The following is a 14,785-nucleotide window of genomic DNA, read 5'->3' as shown; positions in this document are numbered from 1 at the left end:
CCCATGGCACCTACAGTTCTGCTGCGGGTCGTGTTGTCCCCTCCTGGCCCCCTGTCCACTGCAGATGGTCCAGCTCCCTTGCCCTACTCACCATGGCTAGGACAGCAAACAAGTTCAATGAATACCTTGTAGAAATGAAAATGTTCTGCTTTACACTTGTATAGATTCAGGGAAAGGATTTTTATATGGCAAGTTTGCACTGACAATGGTCCCTTTGTGCTGTGCCTGTTTTACAGCTGAAAGTGTAGCCTTTACACTTCCTCCACACCAGCGGAGAGGGTCTCCCAGATAAGACAAAGGCGAAAGAATGCATGACAACATTTAATGAGATCATGAATACCTCTGGGACACTGGAAACTGAACAGAGGGCATGGAGGATTGCTCTTGCAGAAAACATGGACACAGACATTATGAGGAGGAGAAAAGCGCCTAAGAATGAGCATGGCACAGAGAAGGTGATGATGGGGATTCTGAAGGAACAAAGACATGTTGAGGCATCTGAATGACCTACAGGAGAAACAGCTTGAGGCTTGACTCCCTCTGCAGCCCCTGCAGAACTGCATTCCAACATCACTGTACTCCCCCCTCCCTCCACACACATTCCATTAGGTGTGGGGGGCAAATGCAATATCCCTTCCGCTCAGCCTCAGGCAAGGATGCACAGAATCTCAGCCACACACACTGATTTTTAAAGAGATTAATGTGTTTTCACATTTTTACAATGGGAGGGGGCCCCATTGTATTCCCATCTTTCCAAGGTTTAATTCTTTGTCAAATTTTTTTTTGTGCGCACACACACACTAAAAGTCCATGTCTTGAAAATGAAATATTTATTAATTCAAAGTGTGGGGAGGCAAAGGGGGGAAACTGAGGCACGGGGGTATGAGCACAATTTCAAAGGCCTGGAGTGGTGAATGGAAATCAGGAGTCCTGGCTCCTATCCCTTCCACACTATGCAGCAGCCCACGCTCCCCTCACTCATGGCAGCCACGGTTTCAGCCCCCAACACAGATGAGTTGCTGGGTCAACGCACATTCCCCAGGCATCAAGTACATCCCCCATTCACCAGCAGTACCTTTGGAAGGGCCAAGGCTGAATGGAATTTCTCCCCAGTGATGGTCTTCCAGCAGTAGGTTTGGAGGCAGCTCTAGTGGTGCTAGTGAGCAGGGGTTGTACGTTATTTTCAGAGCAAAGCAACAGGTATTTTTTCCAAGGTAACATCACTACATACACAGCAAGGTTCAGACTATTGGTAGGCACAACACAGAAAAGCACCACACATTACTGTGGGTCATTGTAACAGGTTGTGCTCACCACTGTGACGCCTCCTGCTGGTTTCTTTGGGAATTAGCTCTGTCCATCAGCAGGGCATCCTCCTCTTGTGGCGTCTCACTTTCTGTCACTGCTTCTCCACCGTCTCTGGGGACCCGCCTTATTCCAGACTACGGCGTCCTCTTCAGGGCATGGCCCTCCGGCTGTGCCCCAACTCAGTTATCTCCCCTTCTGGGTGAACCAGCAGTCCTTCGCCTGGCTTCTTGCTGCAGTGGCAAACTGCAGCCCCTAGTCCAGCCCCTTGCTCGGGGCAAACTGCAGTCCTTTGGCTGGCCACTTCCCTTGGCAGCCAGTGGGGCAAAGGGGGAGCAGGGCCAGGCCCACCCGCTACTCTGGGCCCCAACCCATGGACCCTATAGCAGGCGCTCACTGCCTCTTTCCCCTCTGCTGCTACCTGCTTTCCCTGGGCCACTTCCCCATAGCCCCAGCACCTACTTGGCCCCTGTATCAAGGCCACAGTCTGGAAGCTCTGCTTGCTCCCCCAACCCTGCCCAGCACTGCTCTGTCCCAGGTACTTCTCTCTACAGGCAGCCAGTCCTTCTCCCTCAAGCTCCAGGGACAAACCCAGCTCCTCTTCCCTGCAGCCCTCCTTCTAGGACCCAACCTGGCCCTGATTGGCTGCTTCTAAGCCTTCCTCTGGTTGGTTGGTCTGCTATTAATCCTTTGACAGACAATGAGGGGCACTGCCCCATCACAGTCATTAATAAAATGGGTTTTCAAAGTCTGAGATACACTGCTTCACGTCAGCGACTCTTCAAATGGCCAAAGGCACATTCAACCATTCTGCACTTGCTGAGCCTATTTAATCCAGGGGCAGGCAACCTGTGGCACACAAGCTGATTTTCAGTGGCACTCACACTGCCCGGGTCCTGGCCACTGGTCCAGGGGGCTCATAGAAAGAGGCCTTCTAAAAACGTTAAAATGTATTACTGGCGCATGAAACCTTGAATTAGAGTGAATAAATGAAGACTCAGCACACCATTTCTGAAAGGTTGCCGACCCCTGGTTTAACTGCTCACAGCTGCGGCCCAGATGTCTGGTGTATGGCTTCACGAGCGATGGGAGTAAGGGGTAGGCTGGACCTCCCAGGATCTCTATTGGCATTTCAACATCAATGGTGATTTTGCAGTCTGGAAAATAAGTCCTTGCTTACAGCTTTCTGAGCAGACCTGTGTTCTTAAAGATGCATGCATCAGACACCTTCCCGGACTATCCCATGTTGTCAGTAAAACCTCCCCATGTGATCCACCAGCACTTGCACCACCATAGAAAAGTATCCCTTGCTGTTTATGTACTCTGACAATGGTGGTCTGGTGCCAATATGGATATGCATGCTATTGCTCCACTGCAGTTCGAGAACCCCATTGCAGCAAAACCATCCAGTATCTCCTGCACATTGCCCAGAGTGACCCTTCTTAGGAGAAGACGATTAATGGCCCTGCATACTTGGATCACAGCAACCCACACAGTGGATTTCCCAACTACAAATTGATTCCCCACTGACCAGTAGCAATCTGGCATTGCAAGCTTCCACACAGCAATCGCCACTCGCTTTTCCCACTATCAGAGCACGTCTCATTTTAGTGTTGCTGCACTGCAGGGCTGGGGAGGGCTCAGCACACAGTTCCTTGAAAGTGGCCTTATGTGTATAAAAGTTCTGCAGCCACTGCTCATCATCCCATACTTGCATAACGATGCAATCCCACCAATCAGCTTGCTTCTCAGGACCAGAATTGGCACACCACTGTGTTCAGCTGCTACGCGACTGCCAACAACCAGGAATTGTTTTGTTCCATGGCTTCCAGCAAGGCTACTTGAAGGACATTGCAATGTTCCGTGCAGCAGCTCCTCTCTGAAAATACCACTGGATAAGGTGCACAGTTTTTGTGATGCTCACAATAATAGTGCACAGCTGTCTGGATCCATATTTCGCTAGAGATGGTATATGCACAATTATGCCAGCCTTTTGGAAAATATTATGGGTTGCAGATAAAATCAGGGGAGGGAGAAAAGTATATCATGGGATGCCGAAGCCATGTTCCCAGTCACCCGTTTGCAAACCCTTCCCAACCCCCCCTGCGGCTATGCATGCAAGCACTGCTAGTGAGGATGCACTCCACTGACACAAGGACCGTGGCATGGACATGCACAAACAACTTAATTACTCCGGTGCGCCTGTATGTCGACTTAAAGTTTGTAGACATGCCCTGAGACTGAAATGTGAGCGTTAATCAGTCCCACTGTCTGAAGTCTGAGTTAACTGCTGCCTGATGGTGAGGAGCAGAGCTGAAATGAGCTAAGCAGGGTGACTTGGTATAAAAAGTCAGTTCCCAGGCAAATTCCAGCGCCGCGAATAGAGGCAGAAAACAGTTATGGCAGGAGCTTAGAGAAAGTGATATTTTTCTTCCTTCCAGGTCCCACTCAGATTTCAAGATGACCAGCAACAGAACAGTTGTGGTGACTTGCCACAGATGTGCCATGTTTTCTTTCCTGTCTGAAGTCAGAAGTCACTTCCTGTGCATGAAATGCAAGTTGGTGGCTGTGGCGGAGGAAGTTTCTTAGATTAAGGGGCAAGCAGAGATGCTGAGGAGTTCCTAGACAGCCAGGTACAGGAACCATCAGGTTCAAGAACAAAAGGAGCTGGCCACCAAAGAATCAGAAAGAGAGGAAGTCAGGGGAGACCTGACACTGTGTAAGCATGAGAAGAGGTCACAGCGGTGCTCTTCACAGCTGGGGACAGATGAAGATGGGCAGGCTGTGGCTACCAGAGAAGAGAGGACCAGGAGGAATTCCACACAGCTAGAAGTTTCCAATCGATACCAGGTCCTCAACATGAAAACTGTGGAAGATCTCAAGATCCAGCTGGTCCAAGGGAATGTACGGGACACCATCTAACCCTGAAGATGGTAGCTCAACTCAACCTGTAAGAAAAAAAAAATCAAGTTTGCCTACGAAGAGTTCTCCAACTGTATAAAGATGACAGACTATTCTTGTTGGGGATTCAATACTTGGAAGAACTGAAAAAACATTCTGCAAGGCACAGGACAACAGGATGGTATGCTGCCTTTCCAGAGCCAAAACATGAGACATCACTCTAAGGGTACATCTACACTACAGGGGGGAGTCGATTTAAGATACGCAAATTCAGCTACGTGAATAGCGTAGCTGAATTCGACGTATCGCAGCCGACTTACCCCACTGTGAGGACGGCGGCAAAATCGACTTCTGCGGCTTTCTGTCGACGGCGCTTACTCCCACCTCCGCTGGTGGAGTAAGAGCATCGATTCGGGGATCGATTGTCGCGTCCCGATGGGACGCGATAAATCGATCCCCAAGAGGTCGATTTCTACCCGCCGATTCAGGCGGGTAGTGTAGACCTAGCCTAACAATGAATAGGATTCTCAAGTTCATGGGCAAGGATCTATTCATGATGGTTCATATCACTAATGACACTGCATTGTGGGATATCACAGATCAGACAAGACTTCAGGGTACTTGGAAGGGTGTTGAAGGAGAAGAATTTCCAAGTGATCACAGTTTCTTCCTGTGCTGTGAGCAAAGGAAGACAAGGCAGAAGTCTTTGGAAGTTAAGTACTAGCTAGGTAAGTGGTGTAGACATTTGATATTGTGGAACGCCAACCACCTTCTATGGTAAAAGGAGATTGCATAGTTTAGATGACCTCCATCTCAGTAGAAAGGGAACCAATCCCCTAAGAGCCAGGCTGGCCAGATTAGTCAGGAGTGCACTAAACTAACAACAAAAGGAGAGTAAAAAGAGGCAAGATACAAGCACTCACTTAGCACAAAAATCAATCAAGGAACCAAGGGACATGAAGAAATTCTTAATTTGCCTATATACTGATAGCAAGAGCATGGGTAACAAGAGGAATTGAAACTGCTCATTTAGGAACATAAATTCCACCTAGTTGGTATTACTAAACCTGAAAGGGAATGATCTCCATGACTGGATTATTGAAGTCAATGGTTGTAACCTATTTAGAAAGGATCAAGTGGGCAGAAACAGGAATGGGAGTAGCACTCAGTCAAAAAATGTTTTGGGAGTCACTGATAACTTGGAAGAAAATGATTTTGAAAGCTTGTGGATCAACATCCTAACAGATAAAGTACAAGATGTGTATTAGTTGGCATCTGCTACAGACCACCAAATCATACCAGGGAACAGGATGATTGGCTCCTTATACAACTACCTATCATGTGTAGGAAAAAAAGCTGTGAGATCATGGAGGACTTCAAAACATATGCTAGACATACCATGCACCAGTACTACAACACCCACAGAATTTCTAAGTATTATAAATGACAATTTCCTAACTCAAAAAATGTTGCCTCCAACACAGGGGAATTCTAACTAGACCTCATCTGAGGGATAAAGAGGAACTAATCACACAACTAAGCGCTAACTGTAGTTTAGGTACAAGTGATCATAACTTAATCACATTTACAAAGTGCAAACCGAATGAAGTCCAAACCAGTAATATATATGGTTCTTGAAAACGTCAGTTTCACAAAACTGAAAACAACTGAGCCAAATTAGCTGGAACAATTTAATAGGAAAAATGTGAATGATAATTGTGAATTGTTTAAGTACTTTACTAGCGGTCCAAAAAGCCACACTCAAGGAAGACTATATTGGTTAAAAACAACCTAGTTTAGAAGGGAAGGGAAGTGACCTATAAAAATAAAAATATAAAATAAATGGAAGGAAGGGGAAGACAGCATAAATATAAATCAGAAAATAGGAATTGTTAGCAAATTGATCAGATAACCAAAGGGACAAGGAAAAGTCTATGGCCACCAGAGTTAAGGATAATAGAGAGTTTAAAAGTAAAACAAAGAATCCTAACAGCATTGGTCCATTATTAGATGGAAATGGCACAATTATCAATACTGAAAAGTCGGAAGTGTTCAGTAAATATTTGTTCTGTATTTGGGAAAAAACAGATGATACAGTCATGCTAACACTTTCATTCTACTAGCATCTCTGGAGGATGTTAAACAGCAGCTACTAAAGTTAAAAATATTTTAATCAGTAAGTCCAGATAATTTGCATTCAACCGTTTTAAAAAAGCTGGCTGAGGAACTTGCTGGACCATAATGTTTATTTTCAACAACTCTTGAAACACTGGGGAAGTTCCAAAAGATTGCAAAAAAGGTAACGTTGTGCCATTATTTAAGAAGGGTAAAGGAAATGACCCAGGTAATTATAGGCCTGTCAGTTTAACACTGATCCCAGGTAAGATAACGGAATGACCGATACTAGACTTGATTAATAATGAATTAAAGGAGGGTAATATAAGTAATGCCAATCAACTTGGGTTTATGGAAGATGGATTCTTTCTAACTTGACTCTTTTTATGAGAATACAAGTTTGGTTAATAAAGGCCATAGTGTTGATATAATAAACTGAAATTTTTGTAAGCATTTTACTTGGTACTATATGACATTTTGATTAACAACTAGAAGGATAAAATTAACAGGGCACACATTAAAAGCTGGCAAATTGATAGGTCTCAAAATGTAGTTAGAAATGGGGAATCAGCATTTCGAGGGTGTTTCTAGAGGGGTCCCACTGGGATCGGTTCTTGGTCCTATGCTATTTAACATTTTTATCAGTGACCTGGAAGAAACCAAAATCCTTGAAAGTTTGCAGATGACAAATATTAGGGGAGTGGTAAAATAAGGAAAGAGGACAGGTCACTGATACAGAGCAAGACGGATTGCTTGGCCTCAAGCAAACTATGTTTTAATATGGCTAAATATATACACATCTAGGAACAAAGAATGTAGGCCATATTTAAAAGATGGGGGACTATCCTAGGAAGCAGTGACTGTAAAACATTTAGGGGTCATGGAGAAGGATGAGCTGAACATGAGCTCCCAATTAGAGACTGTTGCCAAAAGGGCTAATGCAATCCTTGGATCCATGAACAGGGGAATCTCAAAGAGCAGAGATTATTTTACCTCTATATTTGGTACTGATGTGACCACTGCTGGAATACTGTTATCCAGTTCTGGTGTCTGTAACTCAAGAAGGATGTTGATAAATTGGAGACAGTTCAGAGAAGAGGCATGAAGATGATTAAAGGATCAGAAAACATGGCATAGATTGAGCTCCTTGCAGCTATCACTATATCTTAAAGAGAAGATTAAAGGGTGACTTGGTTACAGTCTAAGTACCTACACGGACCAAAAAAAATATTTGATAATGGGATCTTCAACCTAGCAAAGACAGATAAAATTCAATGACTGGCAGTTGAAGTTAGACAAATTCAGACTGGAAATAAAGCACCTATTTTTAACAGTGAGAATAATTAACCATTGAACAATTTACCAAGGGTCATGGTAGATGCTCCATCTCTGAATGTTTTCCTAAGAGATATACTCTAGAAATTACTTTGGGGAAGGTTCTATGGCCTGGATTGTACAGGAGATCAGACTGGATGATCACAGTGGTCCCCTTCTAGCCTTGAAATCAATGAAACAGTCTCATATTTGGGCTGGATTGGTATTTGCACTGATTGTGCCTGAGCAACACAGCAGCCTTGTGACTAGAATCAAGTCTATTGTACCACAAAAGCCATTTGGACTTGTCATTCAATTCACCAGAAATCTTTGGCAGCCAAGCAATGCCAGCAGAACTGACAAAAGTACTTGATAAGGCTTTGAAGTTTACAACTTACTTGGTAAATGCATGCCTCTTCTATTTTATGAAAGAAAATGGGCACTCAGCAGCAGCTCTTCTTCCACACTGGTACTTGCTGACTTTCACAAGGAAAGTTCTGAATGGTGTTTTTAAATTCAAAGAAACAAGGATTTTTCCTTGCTGAATGTAGCTCAGCCCTTGCAGAACGCTCATCAGTGAAGTACTCCTTTATTCTGGAAGTTTATCTGCAGAGGCAGAATATGGCATGGGTTCTCAACCTGTGATTACAAACAGGTGTCTGAGTTGTGACCACCAAACCATTTCTATATTGCTAATTGGGAAGGAGGAGGAGTACAGGTATGGCAAAGGTTCAGAATGACCACACTAAGGGCTTGTCTGTGCCAGAGACTTTTGCACTCATGTAACTATAGCTACACCAATATAACCCCCCCACTACTATACTGCATCAATACAAAAGTGATTTGCACCAATACAGATCAATTTGGAGGTAAGACACTGCTATAGGTTGCTTTTTATTTACATCATCATTGTAACACATTTATCGTAGGGAACTACAATGTGCAGAACTCTCTGGTGTAGACAGATCCTATGATGAATCACCTCCAGAAAACAAGTTTAAGACAAGGTTTCTCATAGAGCTTCATTCAACTTTGTTTGATCAACTCAACTAGGCAACTGATTTTTGCTGATCCTAGGGTAGCAACTTAAAATGGATTTCACTCCATTTCATACTCCGCCACAAGACTTTGTTACAGGATACTCAAATACCAGATCACTTGTATAAAGATATCCCTGCCCCTTCCAAAAGTATCTTGTGCCCATCCAGAAGTATGTCTTACTAGTTCACTAGCAGGTTAAGCATGGTTCACTGGGAGAATTCATATAGCAATGACCAGGGCAGTCAGGCTGTATTGCTTTGCATTAATTACCTGTCAGATTATGCTCAGCAATCAGAAAGCAGGAACATGGAGGCTGGCTAAATGAACAGTGCCAGCAGTCTGATAATAGGGACATTCATAGCCAGACATTTAAAATCCAAGGTGAAATGCTGTAATGCAGACCAGCTATCTATTCAATAGGTAGTTAAACTATTTTCCAGAATAATGCTCCATTTACAATTATATTTTTCAATGTGTAAAAGCTAAAGGGACATCAGCTTAGAAATACCTGTCTATTGTTTTCCTACTTGATTAAAAGTAATGCAGTTTTTTTAATGCAGCAACAGGCGAAAAATTTTTAATGCGGAAAAAAGGGACACTCCAATTGTCAGGAAGTTTAGGAAGCCCAGAACATGAAGCTACTTTTATTTTAAACCAACTAGATTTCAAATTGCATGCCCCTTTGAATTGTTTGTTCTATATTTTACCCAATGTTTAGAAGTCAGCTTAATCTTTTAAGTACTTTTTTCCCCTGAACATGAAGTTGTCTTAGTTGGTGCACCAACATTGCTGTGTGAAAAAGTGGCTGTTATTTTCCTTTGAGTCAAACAAATGTCTGAGTAACATCTGAAACAGAATGATGGATTTAAAAATAGTAAGAATCCAGACTTTCTTCAGATGTTTTGAAAGAAGAAAAGTTTGCATGGAAGCACATTTTGATCTTAAGTTGCTAAACAATTTGAATAAATGCTATTTCAAGACTGTGCTCCTTTGTGGCCTATAAAGGCATATTGCTACTATAAAAGCTAGTTGTATAGGAACATTATTACAGGTCAATTAAATACAAACAGTACTTAAGATTCTACCTGTACTAAGTAGTGTCTTATTGCTTCAACTATGGGTTACTAATAACCTTAAGATTTACCAGTGGTGTCAGATTTTTATTCTAAACATGCAACTATTAACTGTGAGGGCCCATTCTGGAATTCCCAGTCATGCGAGTCTATTCATGTACTAGTTCCACTGAAGTCGAGGAGACAACTTTCATGAGTTATCACATTCAGACCTTCATTGCCGAGGAGAAAGGATCCCTGTAGTTGTTCCCCTATTTCATACACAACTTGATGACAGGGTGGACTGATTTAAATCAAAATTATTTAAATTATCAATTTTAATCATGATTTCAAAAAGCAAGCAAGAAACCTTGATTTAAATAAGTTTTAGTTGCGTTTTACATTTGTACTTCAGTTATTTTTTCTAAAGAAAGGTTGATTCTCACCATTTGGTAACTTTTAAAACATGTTTATCTGCAACTAAATACAGCCTTTACACTAAACTTGACACCTTGCTAACCAGGAGGATGCACTATATATAATTGTCTAAATACGTATGTAGATAACTTAATTTGCATTTATTCAGATTCTTAATTTTTACCTTTTTATTCTGTTAGAAAATGGTGAATGACTTACTAGATATTTTTTATTTGTGATTTGTAAAAAAATGTATTCGGATGGAAATTCAAATTTGATTAAAAATACCCAAAAACAGCATTTACTTTAAAGAAAACTACCTTAAATGTGCTGGATACATTTAAAAGTTTATCAAAATATGTTTTGCCTTTAAAACTAATGTATTAAATTATTATCTGAACTTACTGTTTCTGGTCACCATGTCCTCCAAGATTTTACAATTAGTACATCTCATCCCCTCAAACTACATTGGAAAATAAAAACAAACCTTCCAGCTTTATCACTCAAATGATTTCTTAACTCTGAATGAACTAGTAATTGAACCAAACTGAATAAACTGAAAAGAAAATATTCCCTGAACACCTGCAGAAGAGGCAGCTACTCTGCTGTCAAAAGCTGGTTCAGCATTTAAACTCTGGTTCCAGATGCTTAGCCAACAACTTCCATCAGCAGATCAGTGGTATAACTTTAAAACATCAGCTACAAACATGTACTGCTTAATCGTTTAAATTAAACACAAAAATAGATCATAGTAAGTTTAGGCCTTAAACAACTGCCAATTTCAAATTAAATTTGAAATGAGTTCATATTTAATTTAAATATTTTTTTTAAATCCACCATGTTTGGTGTAAACAACGCTGTTTTTAGCCATTACAGACTTCAGGTTCAAACTGTTTCATATACTGATTCAGAACTTAATTTCTCCTATTACTGAAGCTATGTAAAACGATATCAGTTATGTTTGCCTGGTAGTTCAAAGGGGACCTTAGTCCATACTTTATGTTCCTTACACATTACCAGAATTTAAGTTCAGGCTACATCTGTAGAGAGTACAACAATTTAAATCTAGAAGCAAAGATTCACTCAATTTCTCAAGCTGAAAGAAGTCCATCCAAAACATTAAATGGCAGCTAAGTAATTGCTTGCTTTAAGTAAGTTCATATCATTGTGTGCAATGCAACTCTATACCAATTAAACTTTTATCTAAACGGAACTGTCACTACTAAGACTACATAGTTATGATTTCTTTTGGTATGGTCCGCTTTTTAATTTTTATTTTTATGGTAATTATTCAGCTCTGAAACAGAGTATAATGCATTACAAAAGTTCTTGGTGGTCAGAGAGCTGACCAGTCATATGATGCTAGCTATTCCTTATTTCAGTTGCTAAATTGCTCTAAAATATAGCTGAAAACACAAGCTTTCCTAATACTACTTTTCCATATATGCAGTTATTGTAGTTGCCACAGGTATATGGTGCTATTTTGAATGTGAAGAGAGGAGGACCATCCGAAGGTAAGTATGGTCCACATTGACATTTCCATCTAGTCATACTACCAGTATTAGTGACATGAGAAAAAAAGTAAACTTTTCCAAAGCACTCTACAAAAAAATTGACTTAATCTTTATCAAAGCTCTATGAGAATTCTAAAGATGCACAAAGTTACGTAGGAAGCTAACTGTGTTCACTGTACTTTATACACACATGAAGATTTTATACACCTCCCAGGAATCTGACAGTTCCAATTTTCATTTCAAACCAAGTGGTGAAGACCACCACAGAATTGTAAAGCAAGCTTAAAAGTGTAGCATCACCAATGGAAAAGATCTTTCTGCAGAGAATAGTGTTTAATGCCCCAGAGTTCTTATCTTCTGATTCCTGCCTATTTTTGTCTTGCAGTGTCCATCAGAACATGAAGGGGCCAGCTTACAGTTAGTTGTAAGCATATTATAAAGAAAGGTTTTTTTAGTTATTTGCATCCAATTAACAACTAAAAATGTTGATATTTAACTATCATTTTAATAGAAGAGCAATGCTAACTTGTGTAATACGGATGTTTGCAGAGAAAGTTTGATGTAAGCATTTCAGAAGTTTGTATTCGCAAATTGCCTTTACCAATTTAGTTCACATGTGAAGATTTACTTTAAGAAACAGCAATAATTGTAATAGTATTACAATTAAATGCTCAGTGATCTAAATATTAAGTATAATTAGGTATATAGATTTCTTCCATGAGGAAATTTTTATTTCACTTCTTTACGTGATCTTGTTTGTCAGAGGAATTGGTATATATTTGGGATGTGCCAACACAAACTTAAGTATAAGGAATTTTCAATTAGAAAAAATAGTATGCTGTACTGTTCAACATAAGATTTTAACTTATTTTCTTCAGGATTTCACAGTAATTAAGACCCATGAATCAAAACAGACGTTCTTAAATCTTTGATTACATTTTAAAAAGTGAGAAGATTGAGTGGCTGTTCAAAAGAGTTAGTAGCTATGATTTCATAAGTAAAAGTGAGCTTTAATAGCCTCTGAATAATTCCTGAGCAATGAACCATATTTAGAAATGACTTCCCAAAGTTATATGCATGAATATATCATTCTGCAATTAATGAAATAAACCACTTAAAAATTATTCTGGATTACAAGTATCAGGGGGTAGCCGTGTTAGTCTGTATCTACAAAAACAACAAAGAGTCTGGTGGCACCTTAAAGACTAACAGATTTATTTGGGCATAAGCTTTCGTGAGTAAAAACCTCACTTCTTACAGGGTTTCTCTGGATTTCAGGGTGGGTAGGAATGGTGTCCCTAGCCTCTGTTTGCCAGAAGCTGGGAATAAGCAACAGGGGATGGATCACTTGATGATTACTTGTTCTGTTCATTCCCTCTGGGGCACCCAGTACTGGCCACTATCAGAAGACAGGCTACTGGGCTAGATGCACCTTATGTTCTTATATTTACTACTCTAGAGTTATGGAGAAAAATGAAGAGTATAGTACGTACTTGAAATAGATTGCAGAGTAGGGTGGATAAAAATCAATGATTTTTTTTAAATAACTATTTAAATCAGATTTAAATGCTTTTTGAGAAAAAATTCATCTACAGATCGTTTTAATTAAGATACATTATAGCTCAAAGATATCTCAAATTCAGATAATGGAATAGGGATTATAAATTCTGATTCTATAGTATGAGAAAATATATTCATGTAATGTTTAAGAAAATTTTTGTAAATGAGTTCCAACAGTTAAAGGATTAGGAACCCAATCTTATGGGGTTCCAGGGGCTTCTATATAGATTATTTAGGTTAATCTTGCTATCTACTCAATAGGACTCAGAGCTCATTCTAGAAGATACCATCAGAGATGCCTCGTTTTGCAGTTCTCCAATTGTGGATTTGTCTCCAGAGATAACATGCTTGTTAACAGCAAAAATGCTTTTAAATAAATAAATACATACATACATACATAGGTGAGAAATAACAGACCTCAACCCTATTGTCCCTCTGCAAATGTGTACACAGAGTCAATCCCTTACCACTCTCTAAAAGTGCAAGATTGTTGGGGGTGGAATAGATCTGCACAAGGAGTAGTCTGGAGATAAATTTGAGAAAGGGGGGACAGGCAGTAGAAACAAAAGTGAAACTGTTTGAGCAGCATATTTCAGAAATCTTGAGGTCTTTCTGAGTGTAGCCTTCATTGATTTGAGATCTACCATACCATTCTCACTAAAAGGGAAAAGCAGGCCGTAAAAGAGACCCAGTTTGGGAATAAGAACCATTCAAGAAATATACGTTTGCTGATGAGGTTTTAAAGAAAGTCACACCAGTGAACTGGTGGAAGTCACTTAAGCACTTGGATTTAGAGACCGTTGAAGTGATACTCTCACTTTTAACAGCAGCAGCTTCTTCTGCTGATGTAGAAAGAATATTTTCTTCCTTTGGACTAATTCATGCCAAACTGAGAAATCATTTGGGACCTGAAAAAGCAGGAAAGCTTGGTTTTTCTTTTTCAGGTTATGAACAGGAAAATGAAGGTGAAGACAACTGAGTTAGCTACAGAAGCCAATATTTTAAGTTTCTCATGTTGACCTGGCTGACAGTTGATTTAATTTTTTTTTAAATATTTAATTTAACTATTTTAGTTAAAAACAATTTTAACAAAAACAAACCTGATTTTAAAAAACTTGAATGATTAAATTCAAAAATTCATATGCTTGTTTTGTTAAAATATGTGTTTGCTGCTGAAAAAAATCCAGAATACATAATGTTTTAGTTAAATAAAACAATTTAAATGTCTGTCCAGTAATGTTCTCCTCCTAATACAGCATGGCAAGAAAATTCTCCAAATATTAATGATTAACCTGTTGAATTGGAGATAGTTCACCTCCCAGTGACTTCATAAATATCTGCTTCAATTACCTTTGGTAAATGAAATAACCAATCATTCATTTTCAGATATAGCTGTAAAGCTAATCAGAAATTTTTTCAACATAAATCACTTTAAAAATGTATAGTGTGTACCTTCTAAAAATGAAACCTACATCTATCTGAGTTGTGAAGAATATGCATTAAGGTTATAACAACCAACAAGAATGCACTCTTATGTAGAAATCCATTATTAAATTGAGTCTTCCT

The 14,785-nt window shown here is 39.9% G+C and overlaps 1 protein-coding gene and 2 long non-coding RNA genes across 6 annotated transcripts in view; 2 read left to right on the top strand and 1 right to left on the bottom strand.

Annotated features, from left to right (window-relative positions):
* The window catches only part of LOC122174427 (uncharacterized), an 83,920-nt gene extending 81,948 nt beyond the window's left edge, over positions 1–1,972 (top strand). The window contains exon 6 of the long non-coding RNA XR_010599576.1: positions 237–1,972. This is a non-coding gene — a long non-coding RNA (uncharacterized LOC122174427). The remainder of the gene's footprint in view (positions 1–236) is intronic.
* AMD1 (adenosylmethionine decarboxylase 1) overlaps positions 1–14,785 on the bottom strand; it is a 48,903-nt gene that overhangs the window by 30,793 nt on the left and 3,325 nt on the right. The gene's annotated exons all lie outside the window — the stretch shown is intronic.
* On the top strand, positions 12,656–13,889 carry LOC135982306 (uncharacterized). Its single transcript, XR_010599579.1, has 2 exons — positions 12,656–12,796; positions 12,920–13,889. It is a non-coding gene; the product is annotated as an uncharacterized LOC135982306 (long non-coding RNA).

This window comes from Chrysemys picta, chromosome 3 (genome assembly GCF_011386835.1).
Source record: "Chrysemys picta bellii isolate R12L10 chromosome 3, ASM1138683v2, whole genome shotgun sequence".
Lineage (NCBI taxonomy): Eukaryota > Metazoa > Chordata > Testudines > Emydidae > Chrysemys > Chrysemys picta.
The sequence above is the reverse complement of the archived record's forward strand: the minus strand, read 5'-3'. Positions and strand labels throughout refer to the sequence as shown.